Source organism: Gopherus flavomarginatus, chromosome 1 (genome assembly GCF_025201925.1).
Source record: "Gopherus flavomarginatus isolate rGopFla2 chromosome 1, rGopFla2.mat.asm, whole genome shotgun sequence".
NCBI lineage: Eukaryota > Metazoa > Chordata > Testudines > Testudinidae > Gopherus > Gopherus flavomarginatus.
The window spans coordinates 155,079,209-155,101,831 of NC_066617.1; the positions used below are offsets into that span (position 1 = coordinate 155,079,209).

At 45.0% G+C, this 22,623-nt stretch overlaps 1 protein-coding gene across 4 annotated transcripts in view; it reads right to left on the bottom strand.

Moving 5' to 3' along the window:
- The window catches only part of CASR (calcium sensing receptor), a 176,631-nt gene extending 169,516 nt beyond the window's left edge, over positions 1-7,115 (bottom strand). For 2 of the 4 annotated variants that reach the window (XM_050921147.1, XM_050921116.1), the window contains exon 1: positions 7,028-7,115. The gene's annotated coding sequence lies outside the window, so the exon portion shown is untranslated. Of the gene's footprint in view, positions 1-6,740; positions 6,786-7,027 lie in introns of those variants that run through there. The other 2 variants (XM_050921136.1, XM_050921126.1) reach the window with 2 other exon arrangements.
- Positions 7,116-22,623: the final 15,508 nt, after the last annotated feature.

Below are 22,623 nucleotides of genomic sequence, written 5' to 3' on the forward strand. Positions count from 1 at the left end.
AGATTTCAAAGAAGAGCCATGAGAACGACTAAAGGATTAGAAAACATGCCTTACAGTGATAGACTCAAGGAGCTTAATATATTTAGCTTAACAAAGAGAAGGTTAATGGGTGACTTGATTATATTCTCTAAGTACTAAATGGGGAACAAATATTCAATAATGTGGTCTTCAGTCTAACAGAGAAAGGTATAACATGATCCAATGTCTGGAAGTTGAAGCAAGACAAATTCATACTGGAAATAAGGTATAAATTTTAACAGTAAGGGTAATTAACCACTGGAACAACTTACCAAGAGTCATGGTGGATTCTCCATCACTGACAATTTTCAAATCAAGATCTGATTTTTTTTAATTTGGGAATTATTTGGGGGAAGTTCTATGGTCTATGTTATAGAAGGTCAGACTGGATGATCACAATGGTCCCTTCTGGCCATGAAATCTATGGCTCTATCAACCCAAGTACTCCAGTATCCTGTCTCCCAAAATGATCAGAACCAGATACTGCAGAAGAAGGTGCAAGAAACTCTACAGTAGACAGATGTGGGATAATTTGCCTCCTTCAAGTTTTCATGCTAGCCACTAATAGTTAAAATTGGGTAAAACCGTTAATCATTAAGTTTTATCTGCCTTCTAAAACCCTTTTTAAAGAATTATTAACTAAAACAACTCTGGATATTCTTGTTATCTATATAAATTCCAGTTCCTCTTTAAATCTTGCTAATCAACAGCATCCTGTGGCAATGTGTTCCAAAAGTATGACAAAAGTATTTCTATCCATTCTGAATTCGCTGCTTTTCAATTTTATTAATCATCCCCTCGTTCTTGTGTTACAATACAGTGAACAGAATCTCTCAATCCACCTTCTGTTTAGCATTCACTATACTTACTCTTATTATACTTTTATCATGGCTCCTCCTCTTATTCATCGCTTCTCTAAAGTGAACAATCCCAATCTTTTCAATCTCTCTTCACATGAGAAGTTTTTCATGACTCTCACCATTTCCATCACCCTTGTCTGAATCACTTCTAAGTCTGCAGTATTTTGGTTTGTGATGGAGTGACTTGCACTGAACATGGTCTCTCAAATGAGGGTGAACCATATATTTATTTAGTGGTGTTATACTTTTCATATTATTCTCCATCCCATTCCTTATGCACTCTAACATTTTGTTTGCTTTTTGATCATAAGTGGTCATTAGGCAGATATCTTTGCTGATGGGACCACGGTGATGCCCAGATCTTCTTCTTCAATTGAAACTGTTAATTTAGAAACCTGTTAAGTTATATGAGTCACTTACATTTTCCTTCTCACATGCAATGCTTTGTACTTATCAACACTGAACTTCAGTTGCCATTGTTCTTGCCCACCATTCACCTAGCTTGGTCTGGTCCTCTGAAGTTACTCACATTCTTGTATGGACAAGAGTAGCTTAAACAGTTTTCAATCACTGCGCAAATGTTATCATCTTACTGCTCACCTTCATTTCCAGATCATTAATAAATGTGTTAAACAACACTGGATGTCGTATGAAACCTTGAGCACCGCTTCCTTCATTTTACATTTGGCTCCCTCTTCACATGAATCCCCATTCTGTGCAGCGCATTTTGATAGGCCTCAATTGTATAAACAGTGTTTAAAAAGGCAATAGTGGGACCAGAGAAGCACCTTTCATATCCATTATTTATTTGTATGACAATAGCACCTAGAGACAATAGCACCTAGAACCTATGGAAATCAGGGCTCCACTGAGCTAGCTGCTATACAAACACATAGTAAGAGACAGTCCCTGCTCCAATGAACTTACAATTGAAATAGATAAGGCAGACAAAGGGTAGGGGAAGTTTTCAGAGACAGTGGATCTATTTGCTGCTCCCTCTTGAAGATTGCAGAATGTGGGGGTGGGCAGTTAGCTGGGCATAAGGGTAGCAGCAGCCAGTTGACCACCCCTGAAGATGCAAGAGAAAAGGAACTGGAGATCTCAGGACCTCTCCCCAAATTTGATTCTATAGTAGACATGAGGATGGGTGATTATAACCATAAGGAGTCGCAGAGTTTAAAAGTTCAAATTTTGAGCTTCCCAGCCTGGACAGTTTTTTTTTAACTTGGCAATTCCAAGACACTTTCTGAAGCTATGTATACAGTACAGCTTAAGTCAATATAAGTTATGTCATTCAGGGGCATGAATAAGTCACCCCTCCGAGCAACATAAGTTACACCGACCTAAGCGCTGGTGTGGACTGTGCTATGTTGGCTTCTCCCGCTGACATAGCTACCGCTGCTCGCAGCAGTTGGAGTAAATAAGTCAACAGGAGAGCTCTCTCCCATTGGCTTAGAGCCTCTGCACTAACAGCACTACAGTACCAATCTTGCATCAATATAGCTGCACCTCTGTAAGCTCTGTAGTGTAGCCAGAGCTGTACGTAATAACAAGACAGACTTTCAAATGTGCAAATTTGAGCACCCCAATGTATTGTGGGTTGGGAGCTGCTTCTTACCAAGTCAAAGATGAACATTTGAAAGAGCATTTGAAAAACTGGCCCAACAACCAATAGTAATAATACTACTTTGTATGCATATAGAGCCTTTCATCTGGGGATTTCAGTAGGCCTTACAAAGCTCAATTAATCCTCAAGACAAAACACCAGGAAGTAGACATTAGTATCCCCATTTTACAGCGGGGCAAACTGAGAGGAAGCAGCTTCCCAGGGTCAGAGGCCAAGCCCAAAAAAGAATTAAGGTTTCTGAATCCCAGTCTGCTGCCTTAACCACTAGACCATATGTGTATTATAGCCACATGGGAACTGATAACAAACCAGTGTATTTTGCATGCTAACGAGTTCAGCAGGCAAGATTTTCTTGACTCTGCAGAAATGTGGCATTCACACTTGAAATAGCCCTGGATGTGACAGGTGCAAAAATTCAACACTAAAGCTACCGGTTCTGTCAGTGCTCCACTCTATTAATGGACAGTTGGGTGGACAATGATCTTACAACGCTCAGCAGCAATTAGCGCAGGTAAAGTATTCCTCACTCCTGCAGTTAATAAGTGACTGAGAGGCATATCAACTTATATAGTAGGAGCTATTTGCAACCAGCAGTACATATGCAGATAAAAGGGGAGTTTATTGATGGGCAACCTGAGCTTTGTCATTTTCCCAAGCAACACAAAGTCTCACTGACAGGTTTTATGTTGATTTAATAAAACAATTATAAAAGCATTAATTATTTTTGTAAATCACTGAGGTTTGAAAACTGTGCAAAAGGTACCAGGTTGATAGACATGGAGTCTGAAGTCCTCCCCTTATAGTAAGTCTGCTCAGCACAAAATGACCCACGGCAATGAGTCTCAGAGCATGGGTCAACTGACTCAGGCTTGCATGGCTTATGCTAAGGGGCTAAAAATAGCACTGTAGACATCCAGGCTTGGGCAGGAGCTCACACTCTGAAGCCAGGTGAAGGTGAAGAGTCTCAGAGCCTAGGCTCCAGCCGAAACCCAAATGCCTATACTGCTATTTTTAGCCCCACACCACAAGCCCCATGAGCCCAGGTCAGTTGATCCAGCCTCTGAGACCTGCTGCTGCAAGGGGTTGGGCGGAGGAGCTGGGGGCTGCTGTGTACATGCACCCATGCTTACAGCACCACATGAAGTACGGCTTAAGCAACAGCAGCAGAGACTGCCCCAACAACATGCTTCTGGCCCTTTCTAGAAGGGAAAGTGAAGTCAGGCTCAATCCTAAATCCATGCTAACCCAGAGTTCCAGGATCCCCCTGGGGTGGAGGGTACAAGCAGAGCTGTCCCTACCTATGGTGGTGCCCTGCGCAGCCCGAGCATCTCTACACACACACACACCCCTGCAGGGGGAGCGGCCGCTCTGCTGGGGGACCGGGCCTTCCGCGGGGGGGAGGCTGCGCTCAAGGGCTGCAGGGCTTGGGGAAAGGGGTCAAATTGGGGCTTGGGGAAAGGAGTCAAATGGGGGAAGGGCAAGGGTAGGGGCAGAGCATGGGGGCTGGCCGGGGGATGTGGCTGGCCACTGGAGCCAGTGCTACATACCCAGCATGCAGCTGACTAGGGCACCATAAAATCTGGTACCCCAAATTAAGCGGTGCCCTATGCAGCTGCGTATTCTGCGTATGCCTAAGGATAGCCCTCGGTCCAAGCCTGAGTTAAGCCGGGACCCAGAGTTCAAGCCCTATTGTTTTGCAGTGAAGACACAGCCCCACTGGACTTGTGCTCTGGGAGTCTGCTAAACGTATCCCACGATCCCACAGGCCAACTTTCTTTGTCCTTTAGAGAGCCAAGTCTGGTGGACAGTCATGTTTTTCCACACTGCACCATGAACAAAGGGCTAGAGCAGCCACATTTTGAAAGGGCACTAGGAAATCTGGGATATGGGTGATTGGACTCAGGCTTGCATAATGCAGTGTAAATGCAGACGCCTCAGGTTGGGACCTAGGCATCAACAATTCCTAACCTAGGTTACAAATGAGCGTAGCTGCTCAGGCCCTAGTTTAACAAACCCAAGGTGTACTAACTCGAGTTCTACTACTAACGCCGGGCTTACATTGCAGTGTAGACATACCATCTTCATAGCCCATTCAGTCCTTGGCCTCCATGTGGAGACTGCTGAGATGACAGCATGGTGGCAGTTTTTATGATGAGACCACTTATCCATTTGGAAGCAAGCTGAAAACAAGTCACTTCATACAGGCCACCAAACACAAGTCACTATATACCTGAGCTGGACTGAGAGAGATGACAGAGGTGAACAGCTAGTTCTGTAGCTCATTACTAATCCTCTTTGTCACCCATCAATTTGCTTTAAAACTGCTCTATTTTTCACTAATCTACACTGCGCAACCACTGCAACAGCTTTTAGTTTATTCCATTAAACACGAGTTACTAAAACTTTTCTTTAAGCTGCACAACTAACCAGTCACTTTACTACCTAGTCATTTAGCCCCATTAAAAATATTTTTAATAATCACATTACTCACATTTTACCACTTCAATAAATCTAATGAAAATGCACGTGAACCCAATCCTGGTTCCACTGAAGTCAATGACAGAACTCCCCCTGAATTCAATAGGAGCAGGACTGGATTCTACATCCTTAAGGCATAAACTTGCATTTTTATTTAGACTAAGGGCTCAATTCTGTACCTGAACAGAGCTTGGGTGCAGTGAAAGGAGAAGTGGGATTGTGGCTAGCTGATTCTTAGTTGCCCAGCCCTGGCATAAATTAAAAATACTGGGTAGCATCTTTAATTTACGTTGTTGGCAATAGGTACCTCAGGGAGGCAGGGAACCAGCCACAACAAAGCCTCTCTCAGTCACACTCCCTCAGACTTGCCCCTCCTTCTCTTCTGGCAGGTGATGGAGCTGTTGTAAGAGGAAACAGAGTCTCTATATTGGCAGAGATTCCCCTACACAGGGGAAATTCTCCGAGAAGAATCTCCAGAAGGATTAAGCTCACTGTGTGCTATATGAGTAGGCAGTAGGCAGTGCAAAATTGATTTAGCAGACCAGAGAGTCTGACACAAGGAAATTAAGGGGAGTTTAACCTGTGAGCAGGGTAGCCATGTAATTGGAAGATCCACCTCAAGAATGACTCTTTACAAGAGAAAAAGTAAAACAGACAAATATTTTATAAAATCAAAGTAAAAATGTCAAGATTATTTTACAGTAACATTCTATGAAAATTGAGGCCAAAATGAAAACTTCAAAGCAAGATATGTTAGTTCACAAAATGTTTCTTTATACTTAGGATGAAATCTCTTTTAATGGTATCATAATCTACCAGGCAAATTCTTTTGGTACATTTTCTGAGACACTATTTTTATTATTCATTTTCCATCAAGCATATTTGAGACAATTTTTTTTGCAGCCTGTGTGATTTCTGTAAAATATGTGATTAAATAGTTTTATTTTTAGATAATTGTCTTAGCTCCACTAATTTCTCCATAAACCTTCATCTTGAGAAAACATGTATGAGTAGTACTGCTTGCCAATGAATTTTCTTTCACTTGGACATGTATATTTACAAAATACTTTAGGGCCAAAATTCACAGGTTTTAAAATCAGTCCTTAATGGAAGTTTTGCCTGAGTAAGGACTACAGTATTGGGAAACAGTTCGCTATTTAATTCCTGTTATTTCAGTGGCACATTAATCATTGGTCTTCTTACCATTACCCCTTTCAAAATGCTCTAAAACTCCCATTTTCCAAAGTATCCAAGCACAACTCTAGAGAGGCACCAGAAAAGCCCAGCAGCAGAATTTTATGCTACAACATGTTCCTTCTAGCCACGCATCATAGGATGGCACTTAACCCCGGTACATATAACCAGAGGCATGAACACCTTTTAGGCCTGGAATCGGATTTGTGCAAAACCGTACGCTTCACACTGTGCTTCCCACTTTTTGTCCCCATCGGTGAAAATCTTCCAAATCAACCAAAATATATCAGCCGTCAGTTCCTTTGCTCGGGAAGAAAAGCAGGTGAAGTAAGTAAGTCCTGGGCTGATGCGAGCACAAAAGAACCTGCACTAAAAATCGGTGCCCCCGGGGAGCCGGGAGCCGAACGGAGGGGGCAAAGCGGGGCGCTCTGGACTTAGCCGGGGTGTTTGCTCCCGCCCCACTTCTAAGCACACTCCGCCGCAGTCACTGGCGCAAAGCCGCCCCGATGCCCTCCCGCCCTGCCTCGCTCTTCAGCCTTTGCCGGGCTGCTCAGCAAACTCACCTCCCTCCCCGCGGGGGAAGGCGTGCCAAGGCCATGCCCAGCCACCGGCCCCGATCCGCGCTGACCTTGCGAGGAGCAGGTCGGACTTCCCCGGGTCCCGTCCAGCCGCAGGGGCAGCGCGGCCCCTGGCGGTCCCGCCGCCCGGCCCCCCGACAGAGCCGAGCTGGACCAGCTGGGAGTCCTGAGCTGCAGCGGAAGCGGCGCGTCCCCTCTTTGGGGCACCCTCTGCTTGCAGCCGGGAGGTAGCGGCGCCCCCGGGCTCCCCGCCCCGCCCCAGCCCCGCTCACCTCCTGCTCGGCTCGCTGCCTCGGCGGTGCCCAGCTCGGTGCCCGGCCGGAGGGGAGGCAGCAGCTTGCGCGCTGCGGCTGCGGAGATGCTCCAGTTGCTCGGGCTGCCCCCGCTCCTACCCCTCCTCCGGCGCCGGCCAGGGCGGCAGCAGCGGCAGCATCTCCCGCAGATCCCCCAGCGGCAGCGGCGGCACTTGCAGCCTCGCGGGAGCCAGCGGAAAGGGAGGGGTACGAGCCCCTGGTCAGCAGCCGCTCCCCGCTCCCTTCCCCCAGCACGTGGGCACGCGTCTGAAGATGGGTGGACTTACACTCCCCCCCCACACACACACACCTGCATGCACAGAGGCACCTGCTGCACACACGTACTGTGTTGTGTGTACATCCCAGTGTACAAATAAATCACTCACACAAGTTCAAACAGGCAAATACACCTACTACACAGGTGCACAGAAAGAGCATACACAAATCTCAGCTGCCACAGCACATCCATGCAACCATCCTAGAGCAGGAACATACTGGACTCACATTCCACATGTAATATACTGATATACTGGCTCTGCATGTGTTGCATAGGCAAGGGGGGGCGGGGAAGGGGCATCGACCCCCATACCCACTTGTGAGAACATGAACTCGGGAGCTGTGCAACAGGGGGCTTCCCCCGTCCAAGGACCCTGACTGGAGCCAAGGTGGCATAACAGCGGAGCCCCTTCCCTTACTCCCCCTCCCCCATTTGGGCCACTTTTGCAGCTCTTCTGGCACTAGCAGGGTTCCCATTCATCATCACAATATCTGAGACTCTCTGGAACAAGGAATTTATCCACAGCACAGTCCTATGAGGTAAGGTTGTGTTTCATTTTACAAGAACTGAGGCAGAGTGGAGAATGGGGACTTGCCCCCGAGTGACAGGAAAACGTGTAGCACAGCCAGGAATTGATCCACATCACCTGAATCCTAGGTCAGTGCTGTGAACACAAGACCCTGACTGGGGCTCCTAGATAGAAATAAATAATAATAATGGTTAATTAATTATTATTATTATTAAATGAAAGTGTAGAACCATTATACAAGACACTGGTGAGCCCTCATCTGGAATACTGTGTGCAGTTCTGGTCTCCCATGTTTAAGAAGGATGAATTCAAACTGGAACAGGTGCAGAGAAGGGCTAATAGGATGGTCTTGAAGAATGGAAAAACTACCATATGAGAAGAGACTCGAAGAGGTTGGCTAGTTTAGCCTATCCAAAAGAAGGCTGAAGGGAGATATGATTGCTCTCTCTAAATATATCAAAGGGATACATACCAGGGAGAGAGAGGAATTATTTAAGTTAAATGCCAACGTGGACCCAAGAACAAATGGAAATAAACTGGTTATCAGCAAGTTTAGGTTTGAAATTAGACAATGGTTTCTAACCATCAGAGGAGTTAAGTTCTGAAACAGCCTTCCAAGGGGAGCAGTGGGGGCAAAAAAAACCTAACTGGCTTCAAGACTGAGCTGATCAATTTATGGAAGAGATGATATGATGAGACTGCCTGTGATGACATGTGGCCCATCAATGACTGCCAGTAGGAAAAATCCCTAATGGCTGGAGACAGAACAGTAGATGGGGAGTGCTCTGAGTTACTACAGAGAATGCTTTCCCAGGTTTATAATAATAGAAGATATACCCATCTCCTAGAACTGGAAGGGACCTTCAAAGGTCATCAAGTCCAGCCCCCTGCCTTCACTAGCAGGACCAAGTACTGATTTTTGCCCCAGATCCCTAAGTGGCCCCCTTAAGGATTGAATTCACAACACTGGGTTTAGCAGACCAATGCTCAAACCACTGAGCTATCCCTCCCCCCTATAAGGTTTCTGGCTGCTGGGTCTTGCTCACATGCCCAGGGTCTAACTGATTGCCATATTTGAGGTTGGGAAGGAATTTTCCCTTGGGTCAGATTGGCAGAGACCCTGGGGTTTTTCATCTTCCTCTGCAGCATGGGACACGGGTCACTTGCAGGTTTAACCTAGTGTAAATGGTGAATTCTGTGTAACATGAAATCTTTAAACCATGATTTGAGGACTTTAGTAACTCAGTCAGAGGTTAGGGGTTTATTACAGGAGGTCAGACTAGAGGATCACGACAGTCCCTTCAGACCTTAAAGTCTATAAGAGAATAATATCTGTTTATCACTCTTGTATGCCACACTGTAGTTGACGCAGTTTACTCTAATACTTTGAATAGATAATGGAGATACTACAAAACTGTGTCTTTGAAGCTGAAGATTCTGGGTTGTATCTGTGCAGTTTAGTTGATGCCTGTGATTGAGTGTGTGAGTGTAGCCACAGGTTTGCAATATACACACACTATTGTAGTACAGTACTTGGTTCTCAAGAGGTCTTACACGTAACTGAGTTTGTGCTTTTAATCTTTCTTCAACCACTGCAGCCCCTGATCATTCTTGTTGTTCTTCTCTAAGTTCCCTCTAATTTCTGTTATGAGATGCCTAGAATTAAACATGATGGACTATATTCATCGCTGATGAACTGCACTGGGGCTGCAATGAAGGCATACCACAGATTAAATTGGCCCAATATTCTAGGCATGGTTACTCCTCATGTGGTAATGTAATGAGTGTACTCATTTTGGAATACTCTGGAGAGACAGTTGGACAAGCCTTTAAGATGTAACTGAAAGTGTGATGTTACACCGAGTTAGTTAATATTACTATTATTGTATGATTATTATTTAACACTCATCTGTTTCCTGTCATCCATATCATATATTGTCCTATGTCTTGCATTACGAACACAGGAAAGTGATTTGGGATACAGTGCATATGAATGAAACTATAATAGTTCACTTTCAGTTTAGAAAATGTTTGCGATTAAGGGGAAAAGGCGGCATATACAATGGCAGATAAAGTGAAGATGCTTGTGCTTTGAAGGTCAAGGACAAGTCAAAAATGTGCTTTGAGGACTGCTTTCAATCATCAACAATATTTGACCCATACAGAACTGTACATTCAGAGGTGACGCTAGGCGTAAGCAGACTAAGCATTTGCTTAGGACCCTGAGCAGCTCAAGGAGGCCCCCATTCTCTTTTGATTATGTGTTGGGGGGGGAATATTATTGCTTAGGGCCCCTAATGGGCTAGTTCCATCTCTGTGTAGAAACAAAGAAAAGCCAGGCTATGGTTAATTTGAGAACTGTGCCCAAAGGCAAAGAAGAAAACTGTTTTCATGGTACCATGGCTACTGCCTTTCAGTACTCTGCATCTCCATTTTACAATATAGCACAGTCACAGCTGCTACTAGGGAGACTAGATAACTGAGAAAAATCAAGACACTTTTTTTCCAGGGGAGGAGGAAGGGATATAGTTGTATATATAAGACAAAGTCCCTAATATCGGGATGGCTGGTCACCCTAGCTGCTACACTGGTGGGGGGCTGGAACATTTTGTATAGTGGGGGTACTGAGAGCTATTGAACCAAACTGTAAACCCTGTATATAATGGAAACCTCTTCAAGCCGAGCGATGGGGCAGCAACCCCCACACCCCTAGTTCCAGCACCTACGTCCACTAGCATTCTTTTTTTGGTCTCACACTGCCTGAGATGCAGAGAAGAATCCTGTTCAACTAGTGCTACAAACTCTATAGTTCTCATATTTTTTTCTGATCAACATTCTTATGATGGTAGACAGCATAGCAAATATTGTACCTGCTTTCTCAAATGCTAGACTTCTCTTCATGTATTTTTAATGCTGGTATAAGGGGTAGTATTGACAGCTTTGCAGACTGCAGTCTTCTGTCTGTCGCATAGCTACAGCGCAGGCAGTGATAATGCAATGGCTGGCCCACAGAAATTATGCAAACTTTTGTTATTGCTGGACTATACAGATTCTCCTTTTGCTCAGCTAGCAGATACCTATGTTTCTTTAGCCAAAGGTTCTTTCCTGCTGATAACCATCATGCCTGCGTGTCTGCAACACACAAATTCATTACAGAGGAACAGATCTGCAATTATGGGGAAGGCTGAGGTTGTTTCAATGGGTGTAGGAAATGGGAGCAATTCATTCAAGATGACTAAATGCTTTAAAAGCTGGACTGGCTGTAACCCTGGAACTTCTTAGTGACAACTAACAAGATGCACTGGGTAAGTGCAGATGGGTTACAGGAATCGCTTGAGTCAGGCATGTACATTCTAGTTCACTAAATAATGTTATGTGAAGTCTCAAATGAAAACCAGAGTCACAGTGTTCATCAATAGCATTGTGAAGTATAGGTGCACATACTATGTAAGCAGTTATGAGTATATACAGAAAATACATCCTTAAAGCCTCTATATCAAGGGGTTGGTCACCAGTACAGGTTCTGTCACACATGAGATGTTTATCCATCTATCTGTTTACATAGTGTGACAAAGTTCCTCTTCTACCTTGGTGGGTCCTGCATTTATTGGCAGATTGCTCACCTCAGTGATCTTCCCCACAGTCTGGGTCAACTTCTCCTGTGTCTGATCAGGAGTTGGGAGGAACCCAGGCCTACCCGCTACTCCGGATTCCAGCTCAGGGCTCTGTGGATTGCAGCTGTCTATAGTGGCTCCTGTAACAGCTGCATGACAGCTACAATTCCCTGGGCTACTTCCCCATGGCCTCCTCCAAACATCACCTTTATCCTCAACACAGGACCATCCTCCTGGTGACGGTGACTGACTGACTGACTGACTGACTGACTGACTGACTGACTGACTGACACACACACACACACACACACACACACACACACACACACACACACACACACACACACACACACACACACACACACACACACACACACACACACACACACACACACACACACACACACACACACACACTTCCTCTCCTCTGGCTCCTCCCCCCCACCTGACTGGAGTGAGCTCCTTTTTAAACCCAGGTGCCCTGATTAGCCTGTCTTGATTGGCTGCAGGTGTCTAATCAGCCTGTCTGCCTTAATTGGTTCTAGCAGGTTCCTGATTACTCTAGTACAGCCCCTGCTCTGGTCACTCAGGAACAGAAAACTACTCATCCAGTGACCAGTATATTTGCCCTCTACCAGACTCCTGTACACCACTGGTCTGAGTCTGTCACATAAGATACTGAGTATTAACTTGTTCACAATGGGTCTCCTATCATCAGTCTGACTGAATGCAAATGAAGGATTATAAGAACTTCAAAAAGAAACTAATATGAATAGAAAAACAGGGGAAGAAACCCTTATCTAGAGGTGCACTTCAAAGATTTTCTTTACTATATTTTGAGGGCAAAGAAGATACTTGGGCACCTGGGAAGTAAATAAACAACAAATTTGCTTCATTAAAGTGGGATCTAAGGCAGGCTTGGCTGAAAACACTGGAGAAAACTTTGGGAGAGATAAGCTTCTTTATACAAGAGGATAACTTCTTTACAGTGTTGTTATAGCCATGATGGTCACAGGATATTAGAGCAACGAGGGGGGTGAGGTAATATCTTTTATTGGACCAACTTCAGTTGGTTGAAGAGACAGCTTTCAAGCTTACATGTAGCTCTTCTTTAGGTCTGGAAAAGGTACTCAGTGTCACAGCTAAATATAAGGTGGACCAGATTGTTTAGCATAAGTAGTTAACACATATTACAAGAGACCATTCAAGGTGAAGTGGCTAGTTAATACTTCTGAAATCATAGGACAAAAAAAGAGAGTTAGTGGATTAAGTCCCTGATTTTTAGAGTCTAGAAAAGTTATGAATTTAAGCTCTCAGGCTCATCTTTTGAAAGTGTGTGTGCTGGTTTCCATGAAGGATGAGGACTAAGAGGTCACCCATGAAGTGGTTGCCTTGTGAAAAGTGTTCACCAATGGGTGATATGGTGTTTTTGTCTTTTATCGTTCAAGAGCATAGTGACTATGTCATTTCACCCACATAGTTATTGTTAGGGCATTTAGTGCACTGGATGAGATACACCACATGTTGTGATAGGCAGGTGTAGGATCCAACAATCTTGAAAGGTGTGTTGTGGGGGGTATTGATCATCATAACGCTGGAGATATGGCTGCAAAAGTTTTGCATCTGTTGTTCTGGCAGGGTTTGGTGCCACTTTGAGTTGTGTCCTGGTATATGGGGATCTTGCTGCTGCTGCTGCTGAGCCTGATAAGGTTGGGGGGCTTTGTTTGATAGCCAGAAGGGGGATTGGGGGGAGAGGGGGCTTGGGAAAGAAAATACCTTGTTAGTTAAGTGTATTATCTAGAAAGCAGAAAGTAGTCTCTATGGTTTTGTTTTATATATAACTGTTTGTTGCCAATATTCTTACTTATATCTCCCAAATCTCTCTTTTTCATAATAGGTATATTTATAATGAATACAATAATAAGCTTAAGTGTTGTGGTATTAAGCAAAGTGCTGGTCCTGACTTGAATCTTACAAGCTGGTGTGTACTGTTCCTTTGGGAACAATAGATCCAGTAATTCTGTGAGTGTTCAGTGAATAAGGGACTTGACATTGCAGAAAACACTCCAAGTGTTGGAGGGGGTTGCCAGTGCCTGTCGCTACCTGTACAGAGAGCAGGAGGCCTGCAGAGGCTTGAAAGGCAGTGCTTGTGCTGCCAGAGGCTGTTGGTTGCAGGGATCTGACTCACCACAGATACAGCCAAGAAACTGTTTCACGCTAAGGGCAGGTGGTGGCAGGGGCAGCTCTAGCTTTTTTGCCGCCCCAAGCACAGCAGGCAGACTGCCTTCGGCAGGAGGTCCCCGATCCCGCGGATTCGGCGGCTTGCCTGCGGGAGGTCCGCTGGTCCCATGGCTTCGGCATACCCACTGCCGAATTGGCGCTGAATCCACGGGATCTGGGACCTCCTGCAGGTGCGCCACCGAAGGCTGCCTGACTGCCACCCTCGCAAGGACCGGTAGGGCACTCCCTGTGGCTTGCCGCCCCAGGCACGCGCTTGGAGCGCTGATGCCTGGAGCCACCGCTGGGTAGTGGTGAGGAGCCTCACAGTCCCAGGTAGCCTGTGGGGAATCACAGTGGCATTATGCTACACAAGCTGAATCTACTGATACAAGCTAGGATTAAAACATGGCAGGCAAAGTCTGCATTAGGCCTGGCAGAGAGCGAGCATGAGAGCTCACACCCAATATATATTCAATAACATCAGCAGCTCTAGGGACCGAGGACAATCCAACAACAACTCTAGGCTGAGCTCCACAAATGTTATTGAACAAGTCTTGTGAAGGCGTGTCCTATGTGAGTTAGCCTTAAACAAAGAAGATTAAAAAGCTCAATCTCATTCCCTCTTCATTCCTGTTGTCTTAATTTAAAAAGGTGAAAAGTCATGATTGAATTGGCGTTACTTTTTATTTAATATGTTTGGTTTGTATCTATGATTTTTTAAATATTTACCATGTTGCAGAAGAACTGTAACTGTTGTACTAGGAAATAGAAATGGAAGAGACATAGTAAGGTTACATCCAGTCCATCCCCCCTGCTGCCAATGTAGCATTACTCCCTGGTGTACATTTTCCAGGACTTCCTCCAAACTAGTTTTGAAATGTTCTACTTCCCTCGGGAGATTATATCCCTATTGAATAGAGCCAACTGCTTGGAAATATTTCCTGATATTCATCTTAACTTTCCTTTGCTTAATTTCTTCCATGCCTCTTTGTTATGCTCCACACGACTCTCCACTGGACCTCCCTCAGTGATTCCTCTCCCTCCTTGGTGCTTACACTCTTCAACTTTTTGCAGACTTATTCAGAAAGGATATGCACAGTTGGGCAGGGCTGGTGTGGAAGATACAAGCAGCCAAAGCAATGTGATTTGAGCAGATGTTTGTTGCACATCGGTAGGGAATCCTCCACTGGGGAATATTTTTTTTAAATCCAAGCTATTTGCTGAATGAAAGGGGAAAAGCCCACTGTCCATCTATTAATCGCAACAAGCTTTCCCAAGCACAATCATCCTATATAGCAATGTCTCCATATATTATAAAATAAAAGTGTATGTATTTTACTATAACATTTTGACATCAAAATGTCTATACATAAATTAAAAAATGAAACTTTTACATCTCCTTTGTTTATTGTTCTTCTCTGTCTTCCTTCACTCCAGGAGCCACATTGGGCTAGTTCGTGTCAGTTCAGTAAGCTGGGGATTTCCCAGCTGATGGTTATTTTGTCCTTCAGAATCTGAGCTTTCATATAAATAAAAATTAAATCTATAATTTTTAATATTGCAAAAAAAAACCCTTCCAAATATAGCTCAGGTGTAACAGATGCGCTGACATCTGCCTCACCCTGCAGCTTCCCTGAAACAATAGCTCTGAGAATTGTGAACTGCCCCATTCATATAGACTCTGAAGCCTACTGATGACTATTTAAATATCAGTAATGGCAACTATATCACTACTTATTAAAGGAAAGGAACAATACTAGTGTGAAGCTATGCACCCTAATATGTGACATCTCATTTTAGTGTCATGAATGAATGGAGGTTGGATTGTGGGCAGAGTTTAGCAGAGTTCCATGGCCTATTTTTTCCAGTGTGATCCCTACTTCACTCCCTGATCTCTTTTCCTCAGTCATCTTCAGTTTTGCAGCATATTTACTTTTAATCTTATTTTTATCTCACTTTTTTCTTTGATTCTCACACCATATTTATTCATCTTTATATTTACAGGCAAGTCTCATCTTATGAGTGAGTTCCATTCCGTGGTTAGCGCGTAAAGCAAAAACCGCATATAGTCAAAATTACATTGAGTTGAATGGTGGGCAGAATCGCCCGCACTACAGAAACAGTATTTAAATTGTTATTTTTCTCTTTTTTTTTTTGTTTTTTTGCCGACCGCATAAAGCTGAAATCACACATTAAATGCACGTAAGACACGACAGACCTGTATCAAGTTTAGTTCAGCTCCCTGCGTGACCTCATGCAAATTATTTAACCTGCAAACTTGCATATTTACAAATAATTTGCATGAAATCATATACTTAAGCATACAAAAAATTGAATGGATTTAGTGCTGTTGAAAGGTAGTCCTGGTAAAGTCCTCTTTTACATTCAGGGGAGCAGGAGAGAGAGCTTCCTACACAGGCTGCTGTGCCAGCCTGCCTCAACCCTGAGCTGGGGGCTGGGACTTCCTGTAGAATCACAAAAGGTAGTTAAGTCTCCCTCACTCATTAAGTTCTTGGCATCTTTGTTGAATCTGCCAATTACTGTGTGTGTGGTACTGGAACTGAGATTCACCATACTCATCCAAATATGGGCTACCACAAATCTCATCAGTATTGCCAACTCCAGCCATTCTAAAAGCATGGGTGAGACCTCAAAAAATTATGATATTGGATTGAAATGCATGAGGCTTTATGTGAATAATAAACGTTGGGAGCTTTTTCAATTTGCCTGCTTCTTTTTGAGCCTTCTCGGGGAAGCTGCCACTCCTACTGTGTGGGTAGGGTTGCCAGGTGTCCGGTTTTCAACCAGAACATGCAGCCAAAAAGGGATCCCGGCAGCTCCAGTGTAAAAAGTCCAGTTAGCATGGGGATGGCAGGCTTCGCGTGGCTCCTGGGAAGTGGCCGGCATGTCCCTCCAGCTCCTAGGCATAGGGGCGGCCAGGGGCTCCACATGCTGCCCCCATCCCAAGTGCCAGCTCTGCAACTCCCATTGTCCAGGAACCACGGCCAATGGGAGCTGCAGGGGTGGCACCTACAGGCAGGGGCAGCATGCAGAGCCACCTGGCTGCCCCTGAGCCTAGGAGCCAGATGGACATGCCAGCCATTTCTTGGGAGCTTCACAAGGTATGGCCCCACCCTGGAGCCTGCACCCCCAGCCAGAGCCCTCACCCCATCCCACACCCCACACCCCTGCTCCAGCCTGGTGAAAATGAGTGAGTGAGAGTGGGGGACAGCGAGCAACAGAGGGATGGGGGAATGGAGTGAGTGGGGGGAGTGGGGATTTGGAGAAGGGATGGGGCAGGGGCGGGGCCTTGGGGAAAGGGCGAGGCAGGGGTGTTCGGTTTTCTGCAATTAGAAAGTTGGGGGTGTGAAATTTTAATTTCTTCAAAACAAAACGTTATTGAACAGGTAGATAAAAGTAACCAATCAAAAAAACCAACACACATTTCAAACGAAGAGCTTTTCTGCATTGGTCAAAGGTCAGGGTAAGGCCAGTGCTAGCAGTTCTCTTTGGTTTCCCACTGAGGGGAAGGGATGGTGCAGCACATTATAGTGTCATCTTGGCAGTGCAGGACGGGGGAATGTATGGGAAATGGCCTGGACAGATGGTGATGGCTAAGCAGTTCAATGGCTCCTGGGGTGCCAAATGTTTGGAGTTTTGCTCTAAAATGCTATGTAGCATTTGTGTTTGCTGTCTCAGGAGCTGTATGTCTTTGTGCACTTCACTATGCACCACCCACTCCTGCCTGTCTTCCCACTCCTTCAGTGTCTTCTCAAGCATGCACTCCCTCCACTGTCTTCTCTCCTGGACCCCAGACTCAGAGCTCCCGAGAAGATATGAGAACATATCCTCCCTGGTCAATTTCTTCTTCCTCCTGATCAAGATCAGTCTTTCAACAAGTGGGGAGGGGTGCCTCTCAAGGATACCCCAGCCAAATCACTGATAAACAGCAAGACAGGCAGATGTTAGATTTAAAGACTTGCCAGACAGAAAAAGATAGGTCAGAAAACTCCCTAAAAAGTTTCCATAAAGATATTCATAAAAATATGAAGTTGGTCAGACTAGCTTTAGGACAGTTCAGCAGCTTGCACCGTGGTGAGTAAATTGTTGGCATTAAGGCTCATAGGTGCTGTCAAGCTGTCCTGCAGTGACTCAAGAACATGAGTGCCAACCTCAGGTCAGACTGTTAAGAAGCAGGACACAAACCCCAAATTTGCTGTGAGTAATATACTTCCACCGATCAATTATCAAGTGTAAACTCCTCAGGCACCATAACATCCTTAATATGCACAGTCACAGACAGTCCTCTGAGGCAAGCCTACCTTTGTGATAGATGATCCTTTATACCACAGCAATATTCAGGTTATTCCCAGTCTCAAAGGACCAGACATTTACCCAACATCAGTTGCACTTTATATCTCACACCATAGGCAACGCTTGTAGCCAAACCTATCTAAAGATTTATTAGGTAGGAAATAAGAATTATTTACAAGGTTAAAGCATGTTAACATACAAACACAAAGGAGTTGCAGTCTTAAGTTTCAAAAGATGATAAAAGATTCCATAATAAGGAAGGTCAACATGTCCTTTAGGACTAACCCAGAATAAGCACTGGGGGTCTTTTGCTTATGCCTAGTAATCCTGCCCCCCGCCCCAGAGTCCAAGCAGCATAAAGATACATTTCTTCCTTGTTAGGGTTTCTCCTCCCTGCACTTCTTCCCTTCTTCTTTAAGCTGCAAACTCAGCTTATGGGAGGAATTCACTTGCAAGACTCATCTTTAAGGGCGGGGTGGGGGGGGGAGTAAACAAAGTCTTTTGTCTTCTTTAATGTTCCATTCCAGTCTGTCTGGTGTTGATGGGCCTTCTGGTTCAGGCATATAACCTCTTTTGTTGGAAATCAGCACTTTACACTAGTTAGTGTCTCTCTCCTGTCTAATGATTTGTACAGTTAGGCTTTGTCTACACTACAAAGTTTTATTCGCAAAAGCTGTACACACTATAAAGCTACTTTTGGTGGCAAAACTCTGCTGTTTTGCAGACAAAATAAAACCACCTCAATGAGAGGCATAAAGCTTTTTGTGGCAAATTTAAAGTAACAAAGCGTAAGCATAAACATTGCTGTTTGTTTTGTCAACATAATTGGCCTCCACCAGTATCCCACAATGCCTGCCATGAACGCCCTGCTCACTGTTTGGATCTCTGCTGCCCTGAAGGCCCTCCCCTTTCAAAGCTCGGGGTTGTATCTGACAGCTGAGTGTGGTGCTTCTTTTGGGGAACAAAGAGCAAATCGTCAATGTGGAATGCTTTTGCTCTGCCCTGTACTAGAAACCCAGGGGCAGGCAGACTGCTGTTGCAGGGAAGCAGGAGGACGAGGGGGAGAGAGGGGAGATTGCTGTGCTGCTTTGACATTCCTCTGCAGGGAGAGCTCAGGGTGCTGCTTCCAGCATCTGAGGAGGTTGTGGAGAACTCGTAGGGAATCACAGAACCATAGGCAGGCAGGCAGAGTGGGCTGCTTTGGGAGAGACTGCTGTGCTGAGCAGAGCTGGGGCCTGACATGGGGGGTGTCCCCCACCCCCTGCCTCGGGATAGGTCAGTCAGCCTTCTGTCTCCCCCGCCCCAGACACACCACTCTCCTCTCTCTCCCCAGCCCCTACTTCTGTTGAAAAAGTGGTTGACAATGTATTAGGATGCCCCTGGAAGATGGGATTGGGAAACCTGCATCACGTGACACTGTACCTGCCCCACAAGGCATTGCAAACCCTTTCCAAAGCAACCTGTGGCCAGTTGCACAGTGGGATAGCTACCATAGTGCACTGCTCTCTGTGTTGATGCAGGAGCTGTTAGTATGGATGCTCTCTGCCAACACAAGAGCTAGTGTAGACATGCAACAGTGGTTTTAATTAAAGCAGCATAACTTTTGCTGACAAAACTTTGTAGCGTAAACAAGGTCTTAGAGAGGCTTACAATGCAAATACTCAAATATTACCTTATAATATGGGATACGATGTTACAAGTGAAATTCATGCATGCAGAAACTCACAAACATTCCATAATAAAGACTAAACACTAAACACAGTGTTAGAATTTGAATACCTATTTTACCAATACTAACAGGTGAACCAGACTGATTCCAGCAAAATATTTGTAAGTGTTCCACTGAGGCATGGGAACCTTGGCATGAGCTGACACCTGGTCTGCCAGCGACACAGGTGCTACAATAATATAAACAGTAAATAATAACTATTGAAAACTCTGTAGTGTTAAGTGGTAGGGTCTGCAGCCTCTACCAGGCAATAAGTGTAGGGAAAGTGCAGCAAATACTGCCAAACTTATTAAAGGCAGCAATGATCATGGCTGATAATTCATCCATGAGGTGCTAATAGTCTAGAGAAAGCAATTGCTTGAGGCTGATCAAGGCTGTGCTATAGTGTGCATCCTCCAGGGAGCACTCAGATGCCACACTTCTGCTTCACTCTAGATGCTGTCTTTGCTTTCCTGTGACACTTCCTGCTGGGGTCAGAAACAAGGACAGGGTAGTTGCAAGCTGCAGCTACACAGAGCAGCAGAATGGTTTGTTGTTTCCTAGGTGTACATAAATTCTGTTATGAACAGGAACTTTCTCACTCTGCCAGGCTGAGAAGAACAAATGAGAGAGGTAACATTGCTTAAGGAACTTAGGCTGTATCTTGATTCAGGCCTAAGTAACTTTGGTTGGCCAAATGTTTAACAAATGGTAGCATTGCTATGAAATGCTTAAAGCAGCTTTCTGTAGGTAGGCAAAAGATTATATACATATCCTAGCTGCTACCCCGATTCTTAGGTATTTCCCCCATATCATAATGAACTTATCATGAGAATGTGTGGAAATGAGTGAATCTTGACTAAGTCATGAATAGGGTCTGACCAATTTCATGGCCATGAAAAACACGTCATGGACTGTGAAATCTGGTCTCCCTCCCTTGAAATCTGGTTTTTCACATGCTTTTAACCTATACTGTATAGTTCAGGGTGTAAGTAGGGTCTGAATGAATGCTTCCCTGACAGCTAGCTGGGAAGTTTGGGTGTGTTTATGTAAACACAGTTTGCTCCTACTCTGCTTAGGTATTCAGCACGTAAAGCAGTGTCAAAGTAATCAATTTTGGCTGGTGCTGGGTACAAATAACTTCAGTACTGAATGCAGGGGAAGTGAAATGCTGTTACCAAAATGTTGTACAGGGAAGCAGGACTGTGATTAACCTGTCCCAAATGAGTGAGGTCCCTTCAGCTGAAAGGACCTCGTTAAGCCAGGGGCTCGAATGCCAGAATCCTGTGAAAGTAAGAGGGGTAGGGACAGATGTCCCAGCTAGGAGGCTGCACATCCTCACCAAGGGTCCTTCCTGGACTGGTTTAACCTGTTCCTCCCCACTGTTTAAAGAAAGAGCTAAATGGGCTTCATTAGGAGCTTCTTTGTTATTTTAAAATGGTCAATCAAAGCTCAAAATCACTGAAAGGTGAAATCACTTGTGGCAGGACCGTGTTTCTGCCAAGAGTTAAAAATCACCAAGCGACTGACTGGCAAAGGTCACAGCAGAAAGGCAGGTGGGCAGACATGTCCAGCAGGCAAGGTGAGCAGGCAGCTGCTACGAGCTGGCAGCTGACCGGAGCCCAGACAGCAGAGAAAGCATGATGGCTTTTCCTTCCCCACTTGTGGCAGGAGGAGAATCCATGCATATGCATCTCTGAACTCTGGGTCTGCACTGACCAGGGACAACCACTGTGAGTGTGGTGTTAAGGTAGTGGGGAACATTATAGGAACTTTGGTGTTGGACTCAAGAACCTGAAGCAAGGACACTGCCTACAGTGTACTCTGGGGAGGGTGTCTTGCTCATCCTTTTATGTTTATGAATATTGTTAGTGCTGTTTTCTCAGATTAATGCTAGGTTAGTTTCATTAAAGAAACTCTTACTACCTCAGCCTCTGTGCTTGAAAGAGGGGGAAATTGCCTCTTAGAGGCGCCCATACACACCCAAATGAGTTACAGTCTTAGGTTCCAAAAGCTGCTCTATATGCAAGTTCTAAGTCCTTTAGGGCTAACCCAAACTAAGCAGCTTGAGGATCCTTTGAATATGCATTGGGCAAGTCTACACTACAAAATTAAGTTTATCTAAGTTATGTCGACATACAGCTACCACAGTAATTAAATCGCTTTTGCACGTCCACACTATGCTCCTTGTGTTAGCGGTGTGCATCATCACTACCAGTGCTTGCATCAATCCAGAGAGCAGTACACAATGGGTAGCTATGCCATCGAGCAACTCGCTACCATCTAGTGCAGGATGTTTGGGGAGGGCTTGCAGTGCCTCATGGTGGCAAATAAATTGTGCAGGAGTGATATGGTTTCAACATCCCTTGATGCATTTGTCTCCATCTCATAATTGTATCTGCATCCCAGAATGTTTTGCACCTCTTTTTGAAAGCTCCACAAACCTGCACACCTGCCATCTGTGTGAGAAGCATGGGTCCTGCGCAGCTCTGCACTATTGTGAGGAGCATTGTGAGCAGAGGGCACCTGATCCTGCACTATTTGCAGAGCTGCTAGAGGAGCTGTGGGGAACACAATGATTCCTTGGAAGCCAACTTGCTGTGGAACATAGAAAGAAACAATTCAAGGTTGTTGTTAGCATTCACAGAGCAGCTGCAGATGGTGGTACACTGGTTCTGGCCCAGAGAAACAAGCATTGACTGGTGGGATTATGCAGCTATGGGATGATGAGCAGCAGCTGCAGAATTTTCAGATGTGCAAGGCCACATTCCTGGATGCATGTTCTGAGCTCACCCCAGCCCTCCAGCACAGTGACACCAAATGAGAGCTGCACTGATAGTGGAGAAGTGAGTGGTGATTGCTGTGCGGAAGCTTGCAATGCCAGATTGCTATTGAACAGTTGGGAATCAATTT